Source organism: Kogia breviceps, chromosome 1 (genome assembly GCF_026419965.1).
Source record: "Kogia breviceps isolate mKogBre1 chromosome 1, mKogBre1 haplotype 1, whole genome shotgun sequence".
In the NCBI taxonomy this organism is placed as follows: domain Eukaryota; kingdom Metazoa; phylum Chordata; class Mammalia; order Artiodactyla; family Physeteridae; genus Kogia; species Kogia breviceps.
In genome coordinates this window covers 131,484,028-131,509,646 of record NC_081310.1, presented here as the reverse complement: position 1 = coordinate 131,509,646, position 25,619 = coordinate 131,484,028, and positions in this window count along the sequence as shown.

The window sequence follows — 25,619 nt, the reverse complement described above, 5'->3', positions numbered from 1 at the left end:
TACCATCAATAGACGAGAAATGGGACATATTACATGAAAATTTCAGCTACAAAAGTGGTTTATTTTGTTTCAGTCCAAAGGGTTGGGCTAGGGATTTAAAGAATTAGAGCATTTTTATTTTTGAAGATAAAGAGGAGAAGATATGAACTTTTATGTGCATGTTTCAAGGGTGCAAGTGAAGGGAGTTTTTCCTTAAAGCAGAAGCAAAATTGCATACCTGCATTTTATGAACACAAATATGAGGGCACTGGAGATGCCTTAAGATTTGTTTGTAAATAAATAGCATAATCTGTGCATTTCTTTTCTCATTTAGGTATTAATTTTGAAGAGCATGAAGTTATATATGATTATAATGAATCACAGTATTTCTGATCTTAACTAGATAAAATCTCTAAAGATTCAAGATTTCTAATTTAGTATTATGGTAGACAGAATAATGGCCCTCATAGATGTTCATTCCCTAATCCCCAGAATTTGTGATATATTGCACAGCAAAGAAGAATTAAGGTAGCATATGGACTTAATGTTGCTAATCAAATGACCTTAAAATAAGATCCAGAATTATCTGTCTGTGCCAAGTGTAATTACAAGGGTCCTTTAAAGTAGAAGAGAGAGGCTGGAGAGGAGGTCAGAGTCAGAGAGATTTGAAGATGCTATCATACTAGTTTTGAGGACAGATGAGGTTGCCACAAGCCAAGGAGTGCAGGCAGTTTCTATAATCTGGAAAGGTCATGTTCCCTTAGGACCTCCAGAACAGAACACCACTCTGGCAAACCTTGATTTTAGTCCAGTGAGACTCACTTTGGAATTGTGACCTCTGGAGCTGTACAATACTAAATTTGTGTTAAGTCACTAAATTTGTGCTGATTTGTTACAGTACCAACAGGAAACTTATACAAGTGTTAATCCATTTTAATGTAAAATTAATCTATTTTTTCAGTGTGACAGATATTCCAAGGTATTTTTGGAAGTACAGGGAAAATTTGGGTGTCCATGGAGAATTACATTCTCTGCAAAACACTCCACTGGATTATCGGATTATATGAGAGCTATTTAAAACTCTAAATTGTAGTTAAATGATAGAAATGTAAAATAATTCTTGGCTGTGCACAGGCAAACTCTGTGTTACAGGTTCAATTCACTTCCCTCATACACTGTGGAAGAAGCTAGTTTTGCCTCAATTTACACATTCATTTCAATACTCCTGATCTATAAATATGTTTGTTCTTTGGATTCATCTTTGAGTTGGTTGTAATGTCTCATCAGCTTTCTTATTAATGAGTTAAATAAGATCTTTTATTCATGTTTATCTTTATATTTCTGGGCTGGTCATGATTTTACTTTTATTTCTTTTTTTTTTTTTTTTTGCAGTACGTGGCCCTCTCACTGTTGTGGCCTCTCCCATTGCGGAGCACAGGCTGCAGATGCGCAGGCTCAGCGGCCATGGTTCACGGGCCCAGCCGCTCCGCGGCACGTGGGATCCTCCCGGACCGGGGCACGAACCCGTGTCCCCTGCATTGGCAGGCAGACTCTCAACCACTGCACCACCAGGGAAGGCCTAAGCACTTTTTTTTTTTTTTTTTTGGTTTTACTTTTTTTGAAAGTTATCTTTTAACAACAGTGACAAATGTATCTCAGGCTAAAATAAGAAAGAGGAAGAGAAGCAGGAGGAGAAAGAGAAAGAGAAGGAGGAAGAAGGAGAAGAAAAAGAAGACAAAGACAAGTTGTTAGTTTCACTTCTCTCATGTTACCCAGGAGATTGCTGGCTTTGGGTACAGCTACGTGGCTGTGCTCACCTGATACTCTTGGAAGTATGTCTCCTGTTTTAACTTTCTCCCACGTGGGCACTATTCTTAGGCAAGCTTTCTCTGCAATAAGGAAGGTGCTTTTCAGCATTTCTAGGCTACCTGATTCTTACGATGTGTGATCCCAAACACAGACACTCTCTGTCCCAATGTCATTTTTAATTCCATAATTTATTGAAACAAATATTTATTTGCTATTTATAACATGACCTAATACTATATCTGGAATTTGGAATGCATCAGTAAATACTATAAAGACCTTCATCCTCACAGAGCTTACATTCTGTTGGGGGAGACAGAGCCCTAATAACCAAAATAAATGTTATAATAAATATAACATATTAAAAGATGGTAAGTTCTATGTTCAGAGAAAAAGTAAAGTAGGGGATCAAGAATGCTAGGAGGTAGGGGCCAGGTTGTAGTATTAATTAGGGGTCAGATAGTCCCCATTAAAAGAGTGAGATTTCAACAAAAGTTCAAAGGAGATGAGGATGTGAGCAATGAAAATAACTCAGTGGGAGAGCGTTCCAAAATGTAGAATAGTCAGTGCAAAGGACCCACTGCTGGTGAACGGCTAGCATTTTCTAAGAACCAGAAGGAGGCGGGCATGGCTGGAGAAGAGTGAAAAAGAGGGAGAGTGAAAGGAGATGACTGAGAGGGGCAGACATGTGGTATCTCACAGGACATTTAAGGACTTTGGCCCTGCTTTATATCAAGTGAGAATATATTCAGTGTCTCAAGCAGAAGGATGGCATCATCTGACTTACATTTAAAACAAAATCTGTCTGGCTGTGTGTTGGGAATTGATTTAAGTGAGCAAACACAGAAGCCAGGTCAAAGGCTATTGCAGTAATCCAGGTAAGAATTAGTGATGGCTCGACCCACAGTGATATCAGTTGAAATGTAGTGGTGTTTAAAAGTTGTCAGATTATGGATACATTCTGAAAATAGAGTGAAATGTATTTTTTGTGTGTGTGTGGTATGAGAAAAACAAGGAATCAAATATGATTTCATAACTTTCTCTCTAGACAAGAATTACCATCAACTGAAATGGGAAAGGCTGTGAGAATTCTAAATATTAGAAGATGGTCAGGAATTTCATTCTGCACATGATGAATATGCATTGTCTTAGACAACTGGATGGAGAAATCAAGTAGGCAGTTGGATACATGAGTCTGGGGTTTAGAACAGAAGTTTGGGCTGGAGATATAATTTATGCATCATTCACATATAGATCTTATCTGAAGACTGGATAAGACTGGGCAAGAGAGGTTAAGAAAAAGAAGAATTTAAAATGATGACAAAAATTGAAGTAGGAGGAACTCCAAGAGAGTGTGGTATACTGAAAATCAAATGGAGAAGGTGTATCAAGGAGGGACACTGCTGTAGTTAAAATAAAAAGCCTTTTCATGAAAAAAGAAAAAAGAATAAGGAGGGAATGATCAGCTGGATCAAAGGCCCCTGAGAGTTCCAGTTAGGATTAAAATTTGGCTATTGGACTTGGCAGCTAAAAGGCCACAGTGGCAGGACTGAGGGCAATTTTGTTGGCATAGTGTACGCTAAAGACATATTCAGTCACATTTAATAGATAATATAGAGAACAGGAAAAGGGGACTGCATAGCAGTAACTTGAGACAATCCTTGAGTGTTCCTGTAAAAATAGCTGGTGGTAGATAAGAGATGAAGAAAAAGGCTTTGATTTTTTTATGGCGAAAATAACTTTATGTGTATACTGTAATCGTGATTTCCAGCAGAGTATGAAAAATAAGATGATGCAGGAGCTAGAAAGGAGACTTGCTGGAGCTATTTCTTTGAGAAGGTGTGAGGGGGCTGAAGCTAGTGGACACAGGGAGGGATTGGTTTAAGTAGATATAATGTTATTCATTTCCAGAACCAAGTAGGAAAGCAGAGTGTGTTGAGTGCAGAGGCTTTGTAGGAGGTTAGCTGTGGGTAGCAGTCATTATCATCTGAATGCTTGAATTCTCTCATGGAAGAGGGAAGGAAGCAAGCTTCTTCTTGAGAGTGAGGATGAGGGAGGAGGTGTTGAGGCTGGAGAAAAGAACCGGGAAACAGTCCTGAGAGTGGGAAAATTAAGAGACTCGGGATGCATTTTGTGATGCCTGGCCGAGACTAGTCATCAGGGTTGTGTGTTTTCCTCTAGGTCTGCTTGGCTGCACAGGGACAGGTAGAGAGCAGCTGAAGAGTTGAATTTCACTAGGGCTTTATCTTTGTTAAATGAGTTTAAAATTCCCAGGACACATGGGATAGGTTGTACTTGTCTAAAACATGTAAAGTTAAGGGAATTTTAAAACTCTTCAGTATCATATCAGGGAACAAAAAGTGTCTTATTCCTAAAGGTTTATTTATCCAGGGATTTTTAAGGCTCCCACATATCTGGCAAGAATTCAGCAGCATATTAGTTGTGAATTTGAGCTTTAAAAGTTCTTGTATTGGCCAACTTATTGAAAGTTATTTACAAGGGGGAAAAAAACCTATACAGAAGCAATTCATTCTACTACGACAAATAATTCAACATTCTATTGTTGTATCAGCATAAAGTGTAGTTATATAAACAGCTATCATTTTCATTTATTGTTAGAATGGTCTATGTTTTATTTCCCAACTAAGGTGACTGCTTATTTTAGGCAGATACTGTGGTTTTATTCTTTGTATTGCTTACTGAATTTAGCATATGACAAAGCACATAGAAAATTCTAAAAAAAAAAAAAAAAAAGAACCTCTTTATTGATTGAAATTATCAACTATACTGTTTTAGGAAGATAAAGTCTCCAGTGCAGTTCATGTAACATTATCCAAAGATTCAAATTTATGCTGCAGAATTTAAATAATCTTTAAAGCATATTCTTCAATTGGAGTCATTTCTGAGTATTAGTTAAACAAAAGAGTTTAAATTCGGTTACTAGCTTGTTTCCAAAATTTAAATATAATTCAAACAATTTTTCACACATACAAAATATTTAGTTTACAAATAAAATATATTTCCAGGACAGGACCATGTCTACTATGGTCCTACACACACACACACACACACACACACACACACACACACACACACACACACACACACAACATTAAGGTAGGTTTTAGGACTGAAATATATAAACCTTGAAAAATAGTGTTTATAATGGAAATGCTGACAGACCCATAACAATAGCAGTGCTAGCAGGCACTGATATAATAGAACATCATCAGCCAATTTACCTCTTCATTCATGTCTGTTGCTAAGTGTCTAGTTACTGTAAATGCTTTAGATTTTGCATAATTTATGTAAATTATTAAACACCTGTTCTCTTCCCAGAAAACAAAGATATGGAAGAGTCTTCTTAGTTTAATTGATTCCTGGCTTGAGTTCTGTCATTGTTTCCCCAGGAACTACAAGGGAGTTGTAGTTCCCTAACAGTCAGATAGTGTTGGAAAGACATAGATGTTAAGAATTGATCTTTCAGACACATATATCTGTATGGCTTTATGTGTGGTTGGGTGAGCATGTAAATGAATAAATGAAAATATCATTGTTTCTCTTGAATGCATTTAGAAAAGAATGTGTGCACTATCAATAATACTTAATTGCAAAGCACTTTTACTTTTTTTTTCTCCCTATACTGACTTCTTCTACCTTTAGGCTCACCCTTAAATTTAAAAAATAGGTCATATCTTCTTTAATAAGGAAATCCATATTATCTTTTGAATGCCCAACACAAGTGATTTTCTTCAAGGATTTCTAAACATCTAGTTCAAGAGGATGCACGAGAGGGGTAGAGAAAACTCATTGTGGGCACTTGATGCCTATTAGAGAAGCATGTCTTTGTGAAAAATCACTAATCCTTATTGTTACTCTCCTTGTTTAAATACAAAAGTTCCTGAAATAAAATATTATTAAAATTACCCTAGATAGTGCTTTCAATTATCTCTCCACTAAGCAAAAATCCAGTATAACCTAAATGTATTTAGTTATGCTACACAAATTTGAGATGTAATGTATTATTTGTAAAATCTCCCTGTGAAATTATTTTCTTTGATGCAGCTGATTTTGAAGTTATTTTCCTTAGAAAGGCATTTAAAAAATTACTTGTAAAACACAAAAGTGGTGAATCGGTTGTTCTACCTCTGAAGGTCAGTACATCTTTGACTACCAGACAATTCTAGGTTAACCATCAAAGAAAGTCATGAGTCAGGAAGCAGTAAGTAGAGAAAGAACCACAGAAAAAGTGTTTAAAAGTTCCCTCTACCTAACATTTTTCTATTATTTACAAACCTTACCCATAATTGTTTAAAATTTTCAGTGTTTGAAATAGAGATATGGACAGATAATTAATAGGTAATTAATTCTGAATTAGGATTGAATGCATTTCAGCTACAAATATAGTAAACCCTTTCTTGGACATAACAAGAATTTGAACTCAGAATGACTTTTAGTCAACCTAAAAAGAGAGAAAAAAAAGAAGCATAGTGACAATGCACATAATAACACATTTAAAGCAGACGAGTTTAAAGTTTTCAATAGGCTTTTAACTTAGTACAAACTTAATATGAGCCCACAGTGTAAGGTGGGTAATCAGTGAAATGAAATAATATGCCTAGTATATGGTAAGTAGGCTGTGTATCAGTCATTTTTTCACTGACTAACAAACATCACACAATTTCAGTAGCATTCAGTAACAAACATTTATTTCTTCCTCACACGCTGTAGCATAGCTGGGTTTGGCCAATCTTTGCTGGGCTCCTCTGGGCTTGATTTCAAGCTGAGGGATGGGTCCAAATCTTTACTCTATGTCTCTCATCACCTGAATCATAGGTACCAAAGTAGAAACTCCTCACTGTCAAAAGCAGGAGCACAAGCCCACCTCCATAAGCATATACCAGGCCCCCGCTTATATGTTGTCTGCTAATATCCCACCGTAAAGCAAGTCACATAGCCAAGCCCAACATCAGTGGGATAGGATATATGTTCCTATCATGGAAATGAAGAGGAACAGAGTGAATATTTGCTGAACAAAATTTTAATCTACCATAGGCAACTGTTATTATTATTTTAAATGCAGCTATAAACTGAGGCTACATTAATAGATGTCTAATTCCTTGTTCCAAGGGAGCATATATAGTCAGGTAGCAAAAAGAAAAATTTACCTAGTCTAATGTAATTGACCCCATCCCTGCTCACCAATACCATATGTGTTTACGAGTGTGTGTGTGTGTGTGTGTGTGTGTGTGTGTGTGTAAAGAAAGAAAGATTTTTTTTTCAGAAATAATTTCTAGGTTTCCTTGTTATTGTTCAGAATGCTTGCTCAATCTGTGGCATACCCCATGCTTTTTGAATGCTGCCACTCAGGGATGGTCCTTCTACATCAAGTTTCTCCAATATGACCTTATTTAATGCCCAACTCCCACCTTCCCACCCATCATGTTTGATTGACCAAGGGATAATACCTCCACCAATTTGGGCCTACCAAATAATCTTTCCTGTACAATTTATAATTAAATGTAAAATTCATTGTTCAGCTTACAGTGGTCATCGATAGAAGGACCTGGTACACACTAGGGCTAGCCATGTATTACAAAGCTTGCTTCAAAAAAAGAGGTGAAGCAGACAGCAAAGAAACTCTGAAGAGAGAAGAGACCTGACTTTGTTCCTAGAGTTTTTTTTGTTCCTAGTTCTGTCTCTTATGAAGACTATCCCTTCTTGTGCTCTATGAGATAACCTAGTTCCCTTCCTATGCATGGATCTTATTGTGGACAAGCTAAAGTAATATTGTTTCTTACAACAAAAATAACTTTGGTTCAAAGTAAAACATCTTCTTGTGTTTATGTTTGAGTTCAGTATAGCAAAGCTTACCAATGAAGAACAATAAAATGATCTCTGAAGTATTGCCAGTTCATTGTCATTTATAGTATACTTACATTTATGTGCCCTAGCATTTATAGCATCTCATTTTATTCTGAACAAAGCAAAACTGAATGAAACTAAACTAAATTCAACTCTGTGAAGTAGGTAGGGTATATACAGATTATCTACATTTAACTTACAGTAAAAAAAATTAATGAATTCTATAAAAATGTATCTGGAAATTTTTAATAAATGTATATAGTTAATGAATTTTAGAGAGAATGTCTATTCCTCTTATTTACCAGAACCCCTAAAAATACCAAAAATGCATGATGAGCTCACTTACTAGTGCCTAGTATTTGTGGTTTAATTAACAAAAATATTATGTGACATATTTCCCTAATATGCATAGCCCAGAGCTCCCTCTGTTTCCCTAATCTTTGGGAAAAAAGGAAAGATTTGATGTTGTCGTTTCCTGTTGCTTTTTCACTAATGTTGCTATTCTATTCCAGATCTAGCTTTGCAGTGAGCTGTCGTTTGCTACTCTCCATGACCAGCAGAAACTCATGTCATGGTCCTCATGACGGGGTGCTAGCCCACTGGCCTGAGTTGGGGAGGATATAGAGTATAATGTACTGTCCTTTTTGTTTCCCGAAGGCCACCATATAAAATTTTGATGCATATGTGCATTTATTTACTGAAGGTTAAGATAACTTCAAAAGGGAGTTTCCATATAAGCTGGAAAATCTTGAAATTTAACCAAAAATTCATAAAATCTTGATTTTTTTGTGAGTCTAAATATGGAATGAGTCTAAATACTGAGGACTTCCATAAAAAAGGAAGCCTTCCATGGATACCTCCTCTAATCTTCACTTTCTTCATCTTTTTATGTACATGTACCTTCTCAAAGAACCTCTTGCTTCAGATCTTTCCCTCCAAATTTCACTCCTATTCATCACCATTATTATATTTTTACATAGCAGAGTGTTAAGAGCATAGACTCAGGCTCCTAACTGCTTACCTGAATTTCCTGGCTTTACCACTCTGAGGCCATTGGCAATTTAATTTAACCTCTCTATGCCCACATTTCTTTATCTTTGAAATGAGTATAGTAATAGTACCTCTATCATTAGATGGTTGTGAAGATTAAACACACTGTTATATACAAATGCCTGAAGAGTGTCTGTCATGAAATAAGCACAATGTTTGTTATTATTTTTTGTAGTAGTAGTAGTACCCACATACATTATGCCATGTCAATGTCCTGTAGGCTCAAGTTTGCTCAAATGATAACAATATCCATCACTACCCAATGCTGAAGTTTGGCTATGGACATCAGCCCCATGGATGAAGGAGGTTAGGCTTACAATTAGCATTTCCTGATTAAAATTCTCACCAGTGCAACTCTGGTCTGCTACTTGCTTTAACAAATGGGACTGTTAAAGTAAGCACATCTGTCAGGATAGATATTAACTTACCTTCCAACTACATTCTAAATCTATACTGAGAAAAGGAAAACATTTTTTTTTTCCAGTTGGCAAGAGGTCTGTCTGCTCTTCAAGTCAATGGCTCCCAATTAGTGAGTGGAGAAGCATTTAAATCCTGCCCTACCCCAATGGGCCTACATGAATCTTAAAAGAGATATATTAGCTTTTAGTGTGTGCTCTAATGGTTAATATAGAAGGGCATGGAATTCAATACTTTATACCCAGTTGTCCTCACTGATGGAAAAAGTATGGAAGGATTATCAATCTCTCCCACCAAGTCTAGAAAATACATAAACAATGAGAAATCTCAGATATTTGAAACTTCCAGGGCTACTTTGCCTTTTTCCTACTAGCCATGTAAGTCCTGTCAATAAATTTTACACTTGAATGAGGTCACCTGCAAACTTCCAATCTGGTTTAAACTAGAACCTAGTTTTCCTAAATGTTGTCTGTTCAGAATTACTTACAAGATTTTTTTATATCCTTAAAATAAGTGCTTTAGTTCATTATTAAGAAAACAAAAACATTGTGTTCAATTTGTCTAATTGTCTAAGACCAATTTTAATTTTCTGCTTCAAGTATACCTATAAATTGGAACATAGAGTAATAGAAACGAAAAGATTTTGCCATGAATATAGGCAATTTGAGGACCTTATTTAATTCACTGTAGCCTCTTCCAGTAGAATATTTCTACAAGATGCCTAAGCTGTACTAATATGTATTGCTAAGAGATCAAGTAAAAATGTTTGCCTAAGTAAATTTTAAAAATTAATTATAATTCTTTCTTCATCTCTCTTTTTCACCTCTACCACCATTAAAATTTTGAGGTTTAATTTAATTTTGCTTAAGCAAATTGCAATATAAATGATTCAGCCACCCAAAGAATACATTCTGGGGAACTGAAGCTCACAATTTTTGTTCTGAGATGTAAATATGCCTTAGAAGGATGCTTTAGAATCTACTCTAGTTTGCCAGGTGTTCCAACTCAGATATACCCTTGACTAGCATGTCATCTAAACACACGGCCAAATAGGGCTCTTCTATTAGTAGCTCTGTATGGCGCTCTGCAACATAACACAAGTGGTTGAATAGAAAAAGAAAATAGACTATACTCACATGATTTTCATCTGTAATAATAGTAGTATATTTTGTCAGACCATATTCTCAGTAATAACAGCAGATAGCACACAACACTTATGTTAAGTAGAGGAACTATTTCCTCCCAATAATTTGCCAAATGTAGTAAATTTCACTGAGCATATATCCAGTCTGGTTGTTTTCTTTGCAGACCATAAATCCTTTATGGCCTGATGCTTGTAATAGATTTAAATATCAAAACTATGATAGTCAGGAAGTTACATAATTTTTTAAAAACTTCTTGGTTGTTGAGGCTATCTGGTTTCATACTATATTTATCTGCAAGAGTTGAATCTTATGTCTGTAATGGTCACAAAATCTGACTTCTAGTACTAATTCCCCTGCAGACTAACTGCAGAACTTGTGCAAGCCACTTACTATCCCCTTTCTCTCAATTATATCATCCCTCAAATGGGGATTATACAATTTATCTTTTCTAGTGTGTTCCAAAGTGCAATGCCTATCTGTGGACAAACTTAAGCATATTAAATATTAATGATTATGTCATTATCTGTGTGTGATAGAGTTTGCTCTTGTGAGTTTTAGGTTTTGATTTGTCCATAACTTGTAGGATGAAAGAGACACTAAATATCACCAAATATGTTTCACCTGGTAACCACTGATGTTGATGCTCTCTAAACACTCCTAAATTGTATGGAACTTTGAGTGCAAAATAAAATTTTGTCAAGTCCTTTTCCTTAACTCTTGCTTTTCTTTACTTTTCCAAGCAGTACAGGTGGTGCTAAAATGTTACTGCTTCCTAAATTTAGTTCTATATTTTTCCACATATTTTACACAGATTCATTTATAAATGAACTGGGTTACTTTTGTTTTTTGTTTTACTCATGACATAAAAGTCATTTATGGGTTTTCTTTATTCTAGATTTTTCTTTCTGATGATATTTTTGCAGTTTTGAATTTTTAATAAATAATTACTTCTCAAATAACATTAGAGAAACAATAAGCTAATTTGCATAACCTCATTGATACTATGCCACAGGTAAATTACTGTTCAATAGTTTCAACATTCATAATTTGATAATTGTAAGCACATATAAACTTCAAACTAACTCTTAAGTCAAACATGCTAACCAAACAAGTTTGCAGGGCCCCAAGGCTTATATAAAGTAGGGCAAGGGTCAAAGGAAAGGAAAAAAAAAAAAAAATGAAAAAAAATGCTGTCTCCTCCTGGCCCAAACATCTATCTAAAGAAAATAATTTAGGGGCATCAAAGAGAAGATAAAGACTTTATTCAGTTAATGTGCATGAGGGAACACATGAAGACTAGGTAACTTTCCAAGTTGAAGTAAAAGTGGAGTTTTATAGGGTCTGGGGAAGAGAGCAGTACATGTCCTTGTGGCTTGGCTCAGGTTACACTTTTTGTCTTCAACTACTCCAAAAATTGTGGTTACAGCAGCTGGAGATAATTCTGGTTTTTCCTGCCTCTTTCTTAGTAACACTGGTACAATCCATCCCAATAACTGCCAACATACTTCTTTTGAGAGCCATTCTTTGTAAGCCTTGTGTTTTGTTGGGTGGTCAATCTTCAGAAAGCAGACAGTAGCAAAAACTAAAAAAGGGGTAGGCGGGGGGGAGAAAGGGCAGAGAAGGAAGAGGAAAAATGGAAGAAAGTAAGGGTAGAAGGTTAGGGAAACAGGGAACTCTTTATCATGTCTAATTTAATCCTTTTACATATCTTTCCTAAAATTCTGAATTTCTTTCTCATCAAATAAATGATCACTTGGGGGTATGAGAAAACATGTCAGGAGTCAGTGAAGGCTATGCAATTTATAAATTCTTTGACTCTTTCTCCACAATTGAATTTTATAGCCCCTTTCAATGACTTTATTTTTTTTTAAGAATTTTTTTTTTATGTGGACCATTTTTAGAGTCTTTATTGAATTTGTTACCATATCGCTTCTGTTTTATGTTTTGGTTTTTTGGCCGAGAGGCATGTGGGAACTTAGCTCCCCGACCAGGGATCGAACCCACATCCTCTGCATTGGAAGGTGAAGTCCTAACCACTGGACTGCCAGGGAAGTCCCAGCCCCTTTCATTTGTACTCTGTAACCCCTATATCAATAATGTCATTTACTCAAAATAATCATTTGCATAACTAAAGTTTTTATGCTCAGACATTTATACGAAAGAGAAAACACCCAGTTCTGGATATTTATTAGAGGGAAGTTACTACATGGTAAAGCTAGCAACTTAATTACTGAAAAACATTTCATCCCAAAAAGGATTATAGAGACAATTCTTCCTTTTACGTTTCTGGTAAATTTCAGTAGTTTGAATAGATTAGAACTCACATATGGTTTCAATAAATCTAAATGATAGAACATTATGGAATGGATTCATTAATGACTTTGGAATAAACTACTTACAGTTTGAAAGTTTACAAGGGTCTTGGTGGTGTTTAGCTTTACTCTCTGGAGCTCAAAGGACAATTATTATCTGCATTGCAACACAATGTTTTAATTTGCAATCTTCTTCTACCACTATCTCTACTTTGGTCCAACTCTCTTTGAAACAATGAAAGGTCCTTGGCATCGATTCCTATTTTTCTGTTATACGGCCAATACATACTTACCCTATTCCTTCCAGAACAAATTTTCTCTTGTCTTCTCTCAAAATGTTACCTTAGAATTCATTACTGACACCTCTATTTTTCAGGTCCAAAATATGAGAAAAACATTTGGACACATTATTAGGGTTTACCCAACTAAATACGTCTTTACTTGATTTCCTTATTATAAAATGTAATGTTTTTCTGAATATTACATTAATTGTGCTGAAGTGTGTTAATTGGTTAACTGTAAAAATGATCTCAACTCCATTCTTGTTTAGAATAACTAGACTTTGAACCAGAACCTCTCTGGAGTTCTTGCTGTTTCAGGAAATGTATGAAAAAGATAGCAATTTAGCATCATGTGTATTATAATTAGCTTAATCGTTGTCAGCATGTAGCTATAAACCAAATACCAATTAGTCCTAGTTGTATATCCATGGGCTTTTCTGGTTGTCTTTGAGTTAAAGTTTCTTATTTGTGCAACTTAACAGCCCCCCCAGTGTGCAAGGGAAAATGTTTTTTAATACATTTTTATATGTGCAAATTAACTGCATATTTAGCTTCGTTATGCAAATGAGCTGCACTGATAAGTTCTTATTAGCAAAAGACAGGTTTTGTAATGCTTAAAATTCAACAAATGTAGGAAAGCAATCTGTGATATGCTTCAACAGTCCACAAATGGTGGTTAGGTCTTATTAGAGATTCAGTTACTGTTTGACAATCATTTAATCCCTACAGCTTCCTGTATTTAACAAAGCCTATTTTCCGAATTGAAGAAAGTATACATATCAGAAGGAGCCATGTTCACATATTAAGATAGGCACGAAGAAAAAACAGTACATATATATGCTGAGAGAAGTACAATATCCTGAAAAATATTTAAACATATATTGAGAAAGACATCTTAAGCAGAGCAAGTCACATACTTATAGAGACCCACCAAGATTCAGAAAAATATATTCAGAAAAAAGGAAACATACTTGGATACAAAAAAATGGATCTGAATGCCCTACAGAAGTGTAATACATATTCACCCAAATCTGTTTTCTCATGTTCAGGAACACAGTTAGATGATGTTTTCCAGCCTTGTTTGCAGATGTGGTCATGTGACAATTCTAGATGCTGGAAAGCAAGAAGGTAATGAATTCCACTGCCATGCTTTTCCCATAATGACATCTTATGTGCTTTCTGCCCTGGCTGAATTAGGTGGACATAAGCTCTGTGGTGACCATGGTAGCTCTGTGTTAAAAATGGCAGAGATGCTGTTAACTCAGATCCTTGACATGGAACTGAGTCCCTTCTTGAGGTCCATTATCTACCACTTTGTCATCCACCTTGGACAATTGGAAAGATATGAACATCCTGGAATGTTAAATGAAAAAAATATATATCTCTATGGTATTTGAGTCATTATACATCTTGATCTATTACTTTGGCCTAGCATGCTTGAACTAATACAGTAAAAGATATAAACATAAAGGACACCTTCCAGCTTTTTATCAACTTTGAATTTTTCCTTCAAGGACTGTCAGAGTTTGTTTAGTTGAAAAAAATGCTTTGATGTGCTTGACTTCAGTTACCATACCATGAAGTCTTTGTCTTATAGGCCAAATATCAGGGCTTAATGAAAGGGATAGGAGACTATAATTTAAGTAGCAAAGGACTAGAAATTAAAACGTATTATTTATATTCATGATACTGTTACTTCTAGCTGGTGATATAAACAAGTGACTTTTCCTTACTGGAACTCCTTTTTCCAGATCTGAAAGATGTGAGCACTTAGATTAAATGACCACTCAAATTCCATCATACCATAATTAGCATTCTGTGATTCTATAATTCAAAAGGGCTCAAAGTATTACAGAGGTTCTTCTCTATAAAACAGAGACTAAAATTAAAGTAGTTGAAAAATTATACCATGTGCTTTGTTTTCCTTCTATTTTTTTCTGGGATTTTTGACACTTGAGCTCTAGCCCTTATATAATCCTGAGCTAGTACCTATCAACTCTCTAATTTATTACAACTCAAAAATGATAAAGTAATATAGACAATTTCTAAAATTATTTCAAAATCTAACATATCATGGCACTGCGAGATAGAAAGTGTTAATCTCCAAGAATAATTTGTTTATTTGAAGCTTTGTTAATCATACAATGATTCTGAACAAAAGAAGAATCTAGACACTCTGGATTTTGAAACAGGATCTGTGTGATAATGAGCAAGTTGTTGAACCTCTCAGAACGTTATTGTCCTCAACTGTAAATGGGGCTTAACATGGGCCTCCCACTCTTGTTATGAGGATTAAATGAGGTTAGAAATGTGGACGTTCCTAGTTTAGCCCTTGCCATGTAGCAAACTTTCTGCATGTGTGTTGGCTTATTCCCTATTTTTTGCACAGTGTAGAAAAAGTATGCTGCACAGTAGGCCTAACTCTGACCCAAACACATTCAGGCCACTGTGAAATATTCAGGATGGCTTATGGCTTAAATATTGGCAGACATGCAGGTTGTGCAAAAAGACAAATGGAGATGTGACATTGTAAATTAACAGTAATCATTGGTGAATATTTTCTTAGAGGTGTATCATTTGTGCTTATAGAGAGAATGAAAATAATTTCTCATATTGTTATTTTTTTTAATATTAAGCAACTCTTTGCATTCACTTGATCTTAGCCAAAAGGCCAAGAAGCGATACTGTATGCTTTCAAAGTAGTAAAGGTAATTCACATTTCCTGATCATATATTAAATGCAAGAGGTGCATTTTCTTTGTTATAGAATTTAATCCTCATGATCAAACTTTCATGGTAGGTGCCCCCCCCTTTATTATCTAGGTGAAAAAAGGGGGATCAAAGAGACTAAGTCATTTGCTTAAATCATCTATTGAACTCAATGTAGAAAGGAAACCCACATACAGATTCAAATCCCAGTTTGGTTCCAAAGCCCATTTTCTTTTTACTACATCATTTTAACTTTCAACAATAAAGTCTATACCACCTCCCAATTATCCTGCTTTAATCTGTCAACTCTTACTGTACTCATCATTCCTGTCAAGGGAGTTCATGTATTCAAGCTCAAAAAAACAAATTGTAGGGTAAAGATGTGGGGGAAGTGTAGCATCTCAGAGGCTTACTAATCCTCTCTAAATGGTGCTTTGCTTTGTGAAGGGCACATTTATCCCAAAGTATTTAAACATATGTATTTATTGACAGAAAGTGAGGAGGCAGCAGGAGCATTCTGCTATGTGGTCATGTCAAATACAGCTTGGTTAGAAAAGAAAACGAGAGAAACTTTGTTGTGACAAACACATAATGTGCATGACGTCATTTGGTTGTTCTTAGCAAAAAATCTATAAATGACATCTGTTTATCTATTTGTGAACCAGACACACCCAAAGTTTGTACAAGGTCTCTCTGTACAGTCTCCTGAAGGAAGGTCCCTTGTAAGTGATAATGTGTCAAAAGTCACAAAAAAAATACTGTTAAAATTTAACTTCTGCTGAGAAAATAGTGTACTTGATGAATATGTGTGGGAAATGTATTAAATCCAGATGAGACTGGTACTTCTGTCTCCATTAGCAACAAACACCCAAGAGAATGAAATGTTTAACTTAAAGAAAAGATTGTCTGTGATCAGAATGGCGATTTCCTCGAGAGAGAGGCCAAAATGCAGACAACTACACCACCTGGATATGTTTCAAAATTTTAGTTCCCACCATCCTCCTGAATCATTATATGTGCACAAATCAATGACCTCAGAAAACGTTTTACTGTTGCATCTGGAAAGAATTTCTTCATTTTTTTTAAACTGTGTTCTTTCAAGGATTGTTATTTATAAAACCTGTAAGAATTGTCATCAACCCCCCTACAAATTAACTTTTCTCTTTTTCTGTTGTTTTTTTTTTTAGTTTATCATAGGTAACTTTTGAAATACTCTTGTAACTCTGGCTCACCTCAGCAGAGTTTCTATATATGCACCATTTGTATACCAGTGGACTCCATTCTTAAAGAAGGAAAATTTCCCGTGTCCATTGCATGCCTCTACTAGAAGACTCAGTGGAATTAAGAGAACTCAACTCAGTGGAAGAGTCAACCCAGTAAAATCTGTGGGTAAGTATTATAACTGAAATGATTGGTTGCATATACACTGATCTCAAAGCATTGAGGTTTTTTGACTTACAACTTGCTGAAAGACAGAAATTAAACAGAACAGTAAACAATTCTATGAGATAAATATATGCTAATTCTTTCAGATATCGTTTGCTGTGGAAAAAAAAAAAAAAAAACCCTCATGGCTTAAAGCAACAATTTTATTTGCTCACAATTGCACAAGTCAGCAGTTTGGGCTGGGCTCAACTGAAAAATTCTTCTGTTGGTGTCACCTGAGATCACTCAGTGGCTGCCATGATCCGGCAGCTCAATTGGAATTGAATGATCTAAGATCCCCTCACTCACATGTTTAGTGGTTGGTGCTGGCTACAGCCTGGGGCTATATGCACAATAGGGCCATTTGTTTTCTCCTATTCCAATAAACATGTCCAGGCTTCTTCATGTGGCAGTCTCAAAAGAGCCAAAGCAGGACAAACCCCAAAGTGCAAGTGTTATAAACTTTGCTTTCTTTATGTTTGTAAATATTGTATTGGCCAAAATTTACCTGCTAAATCCTGTTCCTTAATGGAGGTTCAGGAATGTCACGTTGCAAAGGGACTTGTACGCAGTAACAATTTGTCCTCTAGTCACAGATTATTCACATTCCCCCTGCATACAAAATATTCTCACCCCCCCCATCAAAAGAGTGACACCAAAGTGTTCGCTATTCCTTCAAATACTAATTTCTACTCATCTTCTCATTCCTTTCTATTGTTTCCACCTATCCCACCAACATTTCTTTTCATTTCTTAGAGTGCTTTGTGTTCCTGTCTTCTGTATATGGTCTCACCTTCCACCAGAGGAGGTAGTAGAGATTAGTGGGCAGTTGATTCAAGAGAAAAATTAAGTTATCATCTATTTGAATTATTTATATCATCTGATTTATTTGGAGAAGATAAAATAGACTCCCTCCTCTTTGTTTTTCTCCTACAAATGCTCTCCTACTAAATCTTCTTTCTTACCCCCTGGATGAATCTCGGGTAAATCTCTTAGCTTTCAGGTATTGGATGAGCAACATTTTCAGATATCAGAAGTCCAATCAGATTGAATCAGAGTTTTTCTTTCATATCTAGTTTAAAGCTTTTCCTTTTCCCTGAGTTTAGACCTGAATCTCAAATTCCATATATCAGCATTGGATAAGGGGCAAAGGGTGAATTCCTGCATCCTCCAAGGATGGAAAGGAAGATGGGAAGACTGAAAGTGAGGGAAATGGCAAGATCTTTTTGACTGGTGCTGCTGTGATCTGAGTTTGCTCCCAACTGTGTGGCAGGTACTAAAATATCAGTTACTTCTCTGACAAGGCACCACTGTAGATTATTCTCCACCTGGGAAAACTTAGCTCAGCCATTCTCCAATAGAGCCAATTCCTATTCAGCTGACTTCTACAGACCGAGCCCTTAATTCCTGCTCCTATAATAATAACCCCTTTTTCTCTAGGATGAGTCGCCTTTGTAGCTATTCTCTTGAATGTGGTCCTTTCAAGAAGGCTAGGCTCGACTGCTTTCTGAACTGACCATTCTGACCCATAGGAACCCTGATCCACCAAATCCTGGGGCCCACTATCTTCAGAGGCAATGTCAGACAGGGCTTTTCCTTTAACCTGTTAAAGAAAGAGTCAAGGACTGTCTCTATAGACCCCTAACTTAGAAAAAGATCAGCTTTTGCAAGATCTCCTTCACCGTGCTTTCCTCTGGTAGCAGCATGAGAAGGGTCCATGAGTTTCTGAAGTAGGAAAAGCATCCCATTGGAGTAAGTGTCAATCTTCCTTTCTGGTAAGCAGTTTACTGTCTTCCAAGTGGTTCCTAGCTTCCTCCCCGGTTTGATTTGTGTAGGAGCACCTCCATTCCCACCTCCAAAGAGAAGGGAAGGGAAATGTCTCAGTGCTTTAAATGGGAAAAGCCTATTGAACAGCCTATTACTTAAGTATTTTTTTATTTAGCATTTTCCCCCTCTACACACTTAAGGTCAATTTCTAACTTAGGAGGCCTCTGAAGTAACTATCTCTACTGTTCTTTATTTATCATTTGTCTATTCTGTGTGGATTGACATATTTGTTTGTGCAGGATGATGGTACCAGGAGACACTCAGCCTAATCAGAAAAACAGAAAACTCTTCTTTTCACTCTGCTGTATTTTGTGATGGGTGCTGCCAGCATTCATCTCCACAAGATTCAATTTTCCATTTCTTCATTAACCAAAGTCCTGTGCTTCCAAACACTTTTTGTTATGATTTTTTAGCATTACTGCCTCAAGAGTGTTTTTCTTCTAAGACCACCAAGTTGGGACAACCAGGCCTCCTCAGGGAGCCCCCTCATCTTGAAACAAGCCCCACTTGGAGCAGGATAGCAGGTTGGTGATCTCAATTTTTACACAGTCTTTCTGGCCTTGCTTTGCACCTTGGCTACCCGAACCCTTGGCCATCCAGCCAGCCTGGTGTCTTACTGTTGTCACATTTCTCTGCACTACTATCAACCTGGGGTCATGATTTTTCACATCTTTCTTGACTCTTGCCAGCTGTCGTCTGAAATATTCTGGGAATCCTTATTTATCCTGCTCTCAAGAATTCTAACTTCAGGTAGAAATGGATAGGATTTAGGCTGCAATTTTTATTTTAGGACAGCACATTGATGGATCCAGTTTTGTTTTGTTTTGTTCTGTTTTTCCTTTACAGATTTTTTCCTTCCCCAACAACAATAAGGCAAGGGATGGAAAATTCATATTTAATACACAAAATTTCTAGCTTTCATTCAAAGAGTCACTAAAAACAAAATGAACAAATAAGACCAATTCACATTTTTAACTCAGCAACAAATATGTGTAGATGACACTACTATCTAGGACCATACCAGTAGATGAGAATGGGCTCTTAATTTTCTATTTTAAATGTCTAGTAGCAGAGGGTATTGTCTGATCCATTATAAATTCTACCACTCAATCCTTCTAAATTCTTCTAGTCTGGACTCTACTGAAATTAATCAAATTTGTTCATGCAAGTACCCAGATAAGACCAAAGGTATAGAAAATATCACTGCAAAGTTTATATAACCAGTTGATTTTTCCACAGTCCCAGTCCTTTGCCTCTTCCAGTCCACATCTTTTTTTTTTCCTTAGATACAATATACTGTAAAAAATGTAAGTGGAAACAGCTATTTTACTCAAAATTTAAGTAAAATCTCAAGATTTATCTAAGTCTGAAGTAGCCTGAATCTATGTCTGAATGTAGGATTGATTACATTAATAGGGGGGATAGTATTTTTGAAGTGGCTTTCTGATCATGGGTTCCCTAGGCAGAGATGGACCCTCATTTGAGTCATATACTTCCAAGGCCCTTGCATGGGTTCTAACAGTGTGTTCACATTGTTATACATAGTTTTAGAAAATGACAAAAGTACTATTTAACCACAATTTAATATATTTGCTATCCTCTTACACTCCAATATCCTCTTAGTCATGTTTCATCTCTTGCCTGGTGGCTTTGGTGCGGCACAGCCATAACTAAAGTGAGGTAGAGGTATGTATCTGTTTAGTTTGGTTTGGTGGTTTGCAGTCACTTCTGTATATAGTTCAGGGATTGCTAACTATCCACCCAGATGCAGGAATGGCTTCAGGAACACCCACTGCTGCCCCTCTGGGATTGTGACAGTGCAAGGTCAGAGGTTTGGAGAGTTGTGTGAAAGTATCCTATGGCACCTGATATCAGCAGGAAGTAGCTAACAATCAATGAGTTTGCTTCAAAAACTATTTAACATTAGTTACTGAATAAGAACCTTTGAAATGCTCTGATATCTTACAGCTCATATATAAGAGAATCTTGAGGGATATATTTTCCAAATTTGATAATTTTAATAATGTATTTAAAATTACTAGTAATAAGGTGTGAAGCTGAAATAAACTTTTCTAAAACTATCAATAATAAAGCATTTCAATCAACAAAAGACTGGATTATCTGAGAAAAGGTTGAATTATCTTACTATCATTTCTAAGGTAAATAATAATATAAAATGTAGTCACATGAAAGGGTAATCAAAGAATAGGCAGCCAAATATCAGGAAAAAATGTAGTAAAATATATAACAGAAATGTTTCCAGTAGTTTATAAATTTTAAAAAAATTTCTATTTCTCTGGATTTTTTGATGTTTATGTTTAGGTTTTTTAAAATGTATAGTTTTTCATGATTTCATTTACAATTTTATGTATAATTTGTATTGTAATTATATATTTTTTAAAGGGCCCCACAGATTGCATAAGCTTCAGGTCCCACAAGACCTGGATCTGCCCCTGCCCCTAGGGTGTATAGATTAGATAGATAGATGGATAGATAGATAGATAGGTAATCTAGAAAAAGTAAACAGCTCTCTCTAGTTCATGTCAGCTTCTAGGAAGTAATATCAGTGAAGGCAGACAATACCCAAACCATACAGGACTTTATGGGTTAAAATCAATATTTCAATGCAACCATCTGGCACTTAGGCGCTAACTAGGAGCCAGTGCAAACACACAGATGACTCACATAAATAAAGCAAATGTCCTAATGCAGGACATGTGAAAATTAAGACAACAACATGCCACTTAAGAAAAGTATCTGAAGAAGCCAATCCCCTTTGTAGGGATGGTACATTCTCAGAAAAACCTTGGGACACATTAACAGGATGGCTTCCCTTCCCTTTCCCGTAATTGGCTCTCTGGTGCTCTTAGTGAAGGGGAGATGGATTTAGGAGCCATTTGGATTTGGAGAGGATTTGTCTGAAGATAGATTTACAATTAGGTAAAAAATGTTTCAATCAGAATATTACGCTATTGGGACAAAATAAAAATCCCATTTTTAAAAATAGGAATTCAGGTTCTGTTTTTTTGCTTTTTAATTAAAGGCCTTTCATCATTTCTGGGTTACCTCTGGCTATGGTAATTGAATGAATTATCTCCATTGTTTCAGCTTTTTCGAAGTTAACAGCCTGTTCTGAAACAACATGCTTTGGGATTAAATCCAATTTATAACAGTGTACCTGAGAAGGTTTTCTTTAATATTCTTGAACAAGAGAATTTCAGTCGCTAATAAGTCTTGGGCAATATTTTTATATTTTTGAATAAAAATTAATTTTCATTTTCTTCTTTTTAAATAAACAAATCTTTGAAACAGAATTCCCTAAAATCATGAACACACAGTGCAAAATTTCAAAAACTCTGAAGATAACCAAACCTGTATTTGTACGCCAGCATTACCCCTTCTCAGATGAAAGACCATTGGCAAGTGGTTTCAACTCTCTGAGCCTCACTAAATTCACCTTTAAAATGAATCTTGTATGCAGCCTCAGTTCTCATCCTGTGGTGAGGGTTAAATACGATCCCAGGTGAAAACATTTTAACACAGGCCATTATAAAATAATTAAAGGCATCTTAAACCTCCTTTTCAACTTTTTATTTTTGAAGTTAATTGAAGTTAACTTGCTGCTAAAATGCTGGTCCCAAAATTCTGGGGAAAAATTCTTAAAGGAGCTAAGAAGAAAGCCTAGCACAATATTGAAAATACAGCAAATAGAAATAAAGTACAATATCTGCTAACACTGCTGAGTTAAGTATGTGGGGGGACAGGGGAGGTGTTTAAGGAAGAGGATGATAAAGCAAGATTATTTGGGGGGTAGAGTGCCTCCTCTCTTTTATAGATGACTTTTAGTATGCTGAGCAAGAAAATCAACCATGCCTTCCATATCCTTTGTTTTGTTAGGGGGCTTTTTTTGAAGGTCGCACTTCAGATATTCCAATAAAGAAACCAATACTGTATCCTACTCTCAAGGACTTGAAAACAAATTGCCTGACTTAAAATATCACACACACACACACACACACACACACACACACACACACACACACACACACATTTTTTTTTTTTCCTATAGGGACAGAAAGGGGATGAGGTTCAAAATTTTGCTGGTGGTGAAGGAAATGACAATTGACGAACTAGATTTTGCTTTAATTGTTCTTTATGACTACTATTAATAATTGTAAGTTTATCTTTCTTTTCATTAAAGAAAACAACATAAGTGAGTTATTACTATCCAATTTGTAATTTTTATTTTAAAATTTAATAATTTCTTTCATGCACCTGAACACTTTTAAGAAAATACTAGAATTCTTAAACAGTAATAATCCAAAAGTCCTAAATTTGTCTGAATCCTATATTACTGACTGATAATGGCAACATCTACATAACAACGAGTAATTATTTCCATTGTTTGTGTGCTCAGGTGCTAGATTAAATATTTTATTATATTGTCTTCATTATTTCTTAAAATAGCCTTATGAGGTATTATTTTAACACTTTAAAGATGAGGAAACTGAAACTAAGTTGAAGTAAATCCCTTGTCATAGGGAGCTATCCAGAAATGGATCAAATTAAAACTTACATTTGAAGTATTTCAATTTTTCAAAGATTATCTAGAAAGATCCATGCTCTGAGCCACTGTTTGACATAATAATAACAATATTAATAGCTCATATTTTAAAACTTTCACTATGCCTAGAGTTCTATCAAATCCTTTATCTATATGTTTTTTGTTTTGTTTTTTTTTTTTGCAGTACGTGGGCCTCTCACTGTTGTGGCCTCTCCCGTTGAGGAGCACAGGCTCCGGACGCACAGGCTCAGCGGCCATGGCTCACGGGCTCAGCCGCTCCACGGCATGTGTGATCTTCCCGGATCGGGGCACAAACCCGTGTCCCCTGCATCGGCAGGCGGACCCTCAACCACTGCGCCACCAGGAAAGCCCTATATGTTTTTTAAAATCGGTACAGAAACCCTATGATTTTAGTGCTTTTATTATCTTCATATCTTCATAAAATCTGAATCTTGGAGAAGTTAGAAAATGTACTGAAAAGCCACTACGTTTTGCCCATCAAACCCTAACTTATTGTATCACTCTACAACACGCCTTCCTTATGCAGATTAGATAGGTATTGATATAGTGTAGATTGAAAGATGCCATAGTTTGCCCATAAACTGATTCACATCTAGAGCTTTTGGGTTAAGTTATTGTTTAAAGGCAAATGATACGTGATTTACCTATTAAGTTATTATTACCTAATCCATGACACTAAGGCCACCCTGGATCATCCAAAGAGGGGACTAATGAAGAAACACAGAGGGCTGTTGGTAAGGGAAAATCTTACCCTAAAAGAACAATTCAACCGCAGCAAAGCAATAAAGCTGTGATTTAAGCTTTGTGACAAAATAGAGAAAGAACAAGTTTAAGGTACTAAAAACAAGCAACCGAAAAACTTGCAAATGACTAACATGCAGAGAGCAGTATCTGTTTGAGGTGTACTAATAAATATATTGTTTCTTCAAAAGAGGTCAATACACTTTAAAAAGCAACATATCTCAAGACTTTCTGTCGCTTGCAATTTTTCAAATGGTTAACACTTCTATTATCACTTTGGCACTGTTACATCTTCCAATATGATTAAAAATTTGAAGATAAAACAAGTTTTCCAAAAATTGCATAGATTTTGCTTAGAGCCACCTATGTGCTTACTGTGATACTCTCTACTAAGTTGTTGATACTCTCTACTAAGTGCAATAGAGATCTTTATAGATATAAAATAGATGAGCTCCAGAAAGGCAGTCTTTAAAGTAATATTCATGCCTTAAATAAATAAATCTACTTTAAGTCACAAGATATTTTTGTCCCTCAGAAATGTTCAATGGCAGAAAGGAAAGAAGGAAGTGGAAAGTTAGCCACCGCAGTAGTAAGCATTGTGGTTCATCTGGGGTATATTTTGTGGACCCTTCTAAAGTGTCATAACAATTTTTTTTCCGTGAGAACCCAAAACGTCTTCTTACATCATTGAGAAACAGGCTTATCTGTGGAGCCTGTGTGCTCATTTTACTGGTTCTGGGAGTCTCAGATGTAATGCTCTCACTCTTCCTCCAGCTTTGACACTTTCTCCCTATTCCCAAATGAGAAACTTATGATGGGCTTGGGAATGCTATGTTCTAGAGGAACACCACTGTAGAGACCTTAAGTTATCAGACTAAACACATCAGTCTTTCTTTCTTGTTTCCTGGTTCCTGACCTCTCTTCCTGACTCCTGTCTATAGTTCCCTTTCCCCTCCCTCTACATATACCAAAGGAGGAAGATCTGAGGAGGAATTATGAATGGCCTTCTCTTCTCATCCCCAACCCACATTCCTGGTTCAAGTTTTCCTTTTTAAACTCTTTTCTGACAAGGTGATTTCCTTTCTTCTCTAGTGTATTCCCTGGGAGGGCCAGACCTGGTCCTTGAAAACTGATCCCTACCAGAGAATTGCAGGTCTAGAAATCGATACCTAATGGGAGGCCTATTTTCCATCCCAATGTCTTCACAGTCAAAGAATCATTTTTTGGCACGCCTGTATTTCTTAACTTCCAAATATCTATTCAACAAGCATATATTATGTACCAGTACCTGTCATATCTTGTGTTCATTTCTAGGGATATAATGATGAATTGGATATGGGCTCTGCTCTCAAGTGTCTTTCCATTTAATATAAATATGACTGAATACATCCAGGTACACACTGGTTATAGTGATTATGTTTCCAAAGACGGTCACAACAATATCTCTCACCCTGTGTGTTCTTCTGCAGTGAGATTTT